The following is a 6,699-nucleotide window of genomic DNA, read 5'->3' on the forward strand; positions in this document are numbered from 1 at the left end:
TTTAGATATATATATTGAAGTCTAATATTCCATATCTTTCCATAAATAACGCAGCTAATATATATCATGTTGCCTTTAATGACAGATGTATTAAATACGTAATTGACAGCATCTTTTTAAGATAGACACATCATAACTTGTTAAATGTTTGTATAATACAATAATTATTACAATATTAACATCCATAATTTTTTAATATGAAAAATATATTTAAGGCATTTGCAATGTTTTGTAATAATTTTTGTATCTACAAGAAAAGCGACTTGCGTACAATAATATAATCTTCATTAACTTGCGATTATACACGACAGTAACATAATAAACATAAAGATATAAATTTATTTCACAAAAACGTTATTAAACTCATGAACTCACAAACAGTTACATCGATATATATGTTAAAAAAGAATAAAACTATTTTTAAAAGATCAGAAGATAAAAATATTATATATTTATATTTATATTACAGTTAGATTAATATTAATTGTTAAAGAGTAAAAATAAAATTAACAATTTCATCGATTTTTTGCGCTAATATTGTTCAATTAAAATTGCAATTCAATCTATTTTATTTGTTAAATAGCGCTGATTTTTGAGAAATTCACATTTATGTTATTTTAATCTGAATGCAAAATTTAATTTTCATTTTATTGTTAATTAAAAAAATTTGAAAAAGATCGATGGAAACGCATAAACTTTTTTTATAAATATAACATTTATATTAACGATTGCAGCTACATCACAAAGTTCAATGATTTTTTATATGAATTGTACTCTTCTATTATTTTACATAATACTTATTTATAATGTAATTTACAGTATTAGTTTTTTCAAGTACTTTGCAAACTTTTATACTTATTGAGTCGCGTCGCGACAGATTGCGATCGACGTTGCCAATAGTACATAACATTGTTAGCTTTATTGATTGTTAATAAATATATACATACGTATATACATACATATATATATATATATATGTAGACTCTGGATTCAATGGCCATAAGATGGATTACGGTTGTGTTTATCATGTTTCCGGAAATAAATTGATAACCTAGCAGTATACAGAGTGTTCATGAAAAGCGCGTAACATAACGGAGTTGCAAAGTATGCAAAATTTAGTTGGTATTTTATAATTGCTAGAAAAATTTGCGTCTTAGTAGCTCATTAGTCTAGCTTATTAATGCAGCTAAAATAATTTTTAGGTACACTAACTTACGTTAATTTTTTTACGTTAGTGTTTTGTATCGTATATGTAATTGAATAATACATTATATTGTATCAAGATCGAGTTATTACAACATATACTCGCGGAATAAAATAAAGATAACATCTGTGTTAAAAAATAAATATTTAATATAACAAAGTTAATAACACGCAACCAACTAAATAGACTTGCAGCAGATTTGAGTAACTAGCAAGGCCCAACCGACTCCCTCTTCCCACACTGTTTATTCGTTACCTCAGAAATATTTATTTATTGCCTTAGAGATGATTGAATAGTAAAACTATGAGCTTTCTCGTTATTGGTATATTTTTGGCTCTGATACAACGATATGATACCGCATACACCACAAAATCTTTTAGCTGTATCACAAACTGCAATGTTACATTGCAGATACTTTCAAGAAAAGCAAAAAAATACAAAATTTTAACAAGATGACTACAACATTGGAATAATGTTTTAAAATGTAAAAATACTATAATAAAGTAATATTATAAAATATAATATTAAACAACAAATCAAATAAAAACATCGTAAATATAAATATTTCAACACTATTTTAATAATGTTGTAGCAGTAATGTGCAATATAATTATAATATTCCAATCTGGCAGTAATACTTATATCCATCCTATTCTATACTGAGAGGAAAGTTTTGATAAGTATAATTACTTATTTTGTTGATACATGAATAACAAAAACTTTCTTTCTTTTTTATTTTTTTTTAAATTATGTTGTTTTAATCAACATTTAGTTTAATTACAATAACACAATTTTTTAAATAAAAAAGTGAGAAAGTTTTATTAGTCACATATTAATAAAATCGGTTATATATATATATATATATATATATATATATATATATACATATATATACCATTTCTTTCAATATATCTTTATTCTATATTTATCTAATATCTATGTCTATCAATAGCTTTGTTTTTTATGCTATACAGAACAAAATGATAATTTAATAAATTATTAAATAAAATTGTTATTTTGAATGAGTCCTGTTGCAAGATATTTCGGGAGGATTACTCCTTCCTTTATTATCCCCTTGAGATCATTCATTTATCGTCAGTATCTTACAGAATAGGTCACTGGTTGAACACGATTAAGTATGAGTTGCCGCTGTTAACTGGATTATGTGAAACTTGAGTTTTCTAAAGTAATAAAGGGGAGCTCTACGGTAAACTGATGAAATTCATAGCACTATGTACTGGGTGTTGTAAATAAACCGGACAACTAGAGAACATGATCGAGGTTCATTAACGTTCATTCTGCGCGAAAATAAATCTTTAAATATATAATAAATTTATCGCTGTCTTAATTGATATATGACTTTTTATTCTCATATGTTATGTTTAGATAAATTTTTTTAAACACATTGTAGTTGTAAATATACAAACGCAATAACTGATTTAAAAAACATAGTTCTAAATTAAAAAAAAACTCTAACAAATAATAAATTTATTATTGATCGCTACATGTACAATATAAAAAAATTATATAATAAATATTAGTATAATATATTGATTTGTATGCGTGGTGTGTTACAAATTAAACTTTTATTTAAAAAAGATTAATATGTATACACAAATCATTCAGTACATTTTGCTGGAATTTATTTTCATTTAATTTTGTGTTTATTTTGTATTTAATCATATGATAAGATGTATTAATTTTTTTCTGTTTGATTTTAATACATGCGATATTGCAAATAGCAAACTATGAGATAGCGAATTAATGAACGTGTGAAGCAAAAACGTACTATGTGTTGATAAGGTACAATCTATGACAATAAACGCTCTCGTTTTATTGATTTTTGGCTATAGGCCAACTTTCAAACTAGCCATGACGAACAATCCAGTGATAACATTCCGATAATAGTCAGACTCACCTGACACGTTAACCAATCAACAAAGCCTGAGGCTGTTACGCAGGACTGTATACGTGCTTATTCAGAACCCTGATAAATGTCAAGCGGAGGTAAGAAATTGCTAATTTTAAATAAACGAGCCGATACTAAATTCATTAAACGCTTTAGATAATAACAAATCATCTCTTACAGTTTGATTATGCACATGGAGGCAAGATGATAAAATTGATATATTTTAAAAAAATACAAATTTTCAAAAATTTTATTAATATATTTATATAATTTTTTAATATTTTACTAGGTTTTTAATTTTTTAAATTTTTGGATAATCAAGGCTTTAGTGAATCTGAAAAAATACATAATTTTTTTTATGTTGTATCAAAACAACGAAAAACATTAAAGTCGTTATCTTACCTTCCTTTCCCTCATTTATATATATTAATAATAATATTGACTTAAAAAAATATACTTAATATAAAAAAATAGCGATATGTAAGGAAACTCTTCTTAAATTTTTCATAATTATTGCTATTTATACATTTATTATTCATTATTATAATATAATAATGTAAAAATGCAAAGTGTGAAGGAGTGTAATTTTGCTTATAATATTTTTAATAATTTGAATGTAGTAATATAATTTTTACAATATTTATAGATAGTTTATTAATAAAAATGTATGTATTTTACATATAAGCAAATGCAAAGAGTCCTTTAATTTCTTCAGTTATATCATTTTTAATAAATAAAAAATGTTTAATGTTTTAAAAAATTACTAACATAGCATATGTATATTCACAACATTTATAATATTGTATATAATATTTAAAAAGAATAATTACATTGTTTTTATATGATTTTATGTATAATAAGACAAGAAAAATAAACATTCTGTCATATAATTTCTTCTCTTTTCAACATACATATCAAAACATTTATTAAATCATATTATTACTTAATTCAGGGAAATGATTTTATCAATATTTATTATTTAATTATATTAAAATTGTTTAATATAAAATAATAAAAAATTGTTTAATATAAAAAATATAATAAATTTCAAAAAACTAATATAATTTACAATTATCGCCTGAGCGATAAATTGAAAGGATTACTTTCAAGTATTCTTTTTCATGAAAGGTTCTTTATATTGTCGTAATATATTCATAAAAATAAAAATTGAAATCGCGGCAACATAAATCAGCTCTAATTGTTTTAATAAATAGACATATATTGAAATATGATTAGAAATTAGATCTTTAACTTTAAAATAAATAAAATTTGAAAAACTAATTTTGTATTTAATCGCCCATACGTGCAACGTACGCTTGTAGAATGTTTGAAAATTTGTGCCAAAATCACCGTGTATATTTAAACTCTAAAATCGCTTTAAACCTTTGTAAGGCAAACTATTCAGTTAAAAAGTGATTAACTCAATGTGTTTCCGCTGTATGTTTTGAATCTTTTGTTTTACATTGCTCTGCAGAGCTACCATTGAACTTTCAACCACTCTCTATCTAGGCAATTGGGTATTCTTGTTGAATCCTCTCAATGTAATGGTCAATTTAACCCTTAACTGGAGTGGTGAAGACATCTCGCGTAACTGGAGCGCACGGGTTCATATATCCATGGTATCATTTATTTTCATATTAAAAATAGCAAATTTGTTAAAAATAACTTTTTATAAATTCATATATTGGTGCATGGTGTATTAAAAAAAGGCAAATAAAAGCATTTGAAGAAAAATATCAAATATACTAGATATAAGAAAGAATACAAGTAATGTCAAATAAAAATTCCTGATAATTCTCTTAACTGAAGAGAATCTCATTATAAACAAAATAAAAAAATCTTTAAAAGATATTAATAATAATATCATAACAATTTTCAGTTTTCTTTTTAAGCCCACTCTGTTTTTTTCCAATTAAACGTCAATAATCACTGTCCATTAGAGGATTAAACTTGTATTAGATTACACAGAAATTAAAACTGTTTTGAAGAAAAAAATTATTTATTCATTGATTAAAAATTGGTATTACAGATTAAAACTAAATAAAATTGCTTTGAACAGAATAAAAATTGTTCAATCATTCATTAAAAATTGGTGACAAAGATTAAATTTAAAACTGCATCAAAGAGATAAAAAATTGTTCAATCATTGATCGAAAATCGGCGAGTCATTGAATGATATATACAATAATAATAACATGAGCTTAAAATTTCAATTTTTAATCTTAATTGCTATTCCCGTTTTAACTTCGATTAATTAAATTTTAATCTCGGAGATGTGGTTTCAATTTCATTTCCATCTTCAATGCACAGTTCGATAAATTTTACAATTCTAATTTTCTTACGTTCTAAATTTATGATATAGTCTCTTTTCACTTTCACGAAATAAGAGAAGATAATTTAGGGCGAGAGGCAAATGTGACATACCTTTTCATGTCGGCTCCGCATGCCTAGCGTTACATCCCTGGCTGGTCTCTCACGCACCCTCAATCGGAAAGCACCCATTTCCAGGGGAATGTTTTCAAGGGGTTAGTAACGTGGCGGCTCGGACAAAAAAATGGCGGCGGCCGATCGAAGGCGGCGGTGGCGGCGTTATGACGCATGCCGTGCGGGGATGGTGGCGGCGGCGGCGGCGGAGATGGTGGAGGTGGTGGCGACGGCGGCGACGGCGGTGGAGGTGGTGGTGGTGGTGGCGGTGGCGACGGCGACGGCGGCGTCCCTCGGCGGCGCCACCGTCGAACTACCCCCGCAGTTCGATTGGAGACACCGGCCGGCACCGACGGCCGTCGTGACGCTCCGCGACGCGTGTGTGTGCGTTCGTTCGTTCGCGTAGGTAGAGGTAGAGAAGTAAAAAAGGAGTATAAAGAGGAGAAAGATTCGCCTGCGACGAGAACGAGAGGAAGCCGTGTCGCGCGACAGGTACGGAGAAAATCGTCGAGCTTTCGCCGGCGCGGCGCGGCGCGACGCGAGGCGACGCAAAACGGGGGTTAACGGTGTGTCGGCGAGGGGGTTGCGCCGCGAACCCTACAGGAAAACCGGGAGTTCCGTGGCATCTCGGCGACGCTCGTGACCGCTCCGATTCGCGTCGGACGACGCGTAGTGGCCTTTCCCCGAAGAGCAACGTCGCGGAAGAGACGCTTTTTCTCTTATTGATTCAGCAGCCCTTCGGTTCGCGGCCCGCGACGCGATCGCTCGATAAGCTGCGTATCCGTACGCACGCATCGTATTTTCGGCAGTGAGTCACTCGCGCGCGCGAGACTTTAGCCCCTATCGATCAAAAATTATTTTCCACCCGTATGATCCTCGACGGGTTAATCGTTTTCCTGGGAGGACGTAGATTATTGCTTCTTTCGAGGTCGGTTGCTTGTTGCTCGCATACCACGGATGGCACGAACTGGTGCGTCGGACGGTCAATCTTTCTTGGAGGAACGAATTTCACGCTTAGCCATGTAGATTATTCGGTAATCGTTAAAGATGTTACGGTACTGATGCAGCATTAACGTGCGCAGAAATAATGTTTTAATTAAACAAAAATATATAATACACACACACACACACACACACACACACACACACACACACACACACA

The 6,699-nt window shown here is 30.1% G+C and overlaps 1 protein-coding gene across 1 annotated transcript in view; it reads left to right on the forward strand.

Moving 5' to 3' along the window:
- Nucleotides 1-5,878: 5,878 nt before the first annotated feature.
- The window catches only part of LOC108753140 (pikachurin), a 138,131-nt gene continuing 137,310 nt past the window's right edge, over nucleotides 5,879-6,699 (forward strand). The window contains exon 1 of the mRNA XM_018494482.1: nucleotides 5,879-6,029. The gene's annotated coding sequence lies outside the window, so the exon portion shown is untranslated. The remainder of the gene's footprint in view (nucleotides 6,030-6,699) is intronic.

The sequence above is a fragment of the Trachymyrmex septentrionalis genome, unplaced genomic scaffold (assembly GCF_001594115.1).
Source record: "Trachymyrmex septentrionalis isolate Tsep2-gDNA-1 unplaced genomic scaffold, Tsep1.0 scaffold66, whole genome shotgun sequence".
NCBI lineage: Eukaryota > Metazoa > Arthropoda > Insecta > Hymenoptera > Formicidae > Trachymyrmex > Trachymyrmex septentrionalis.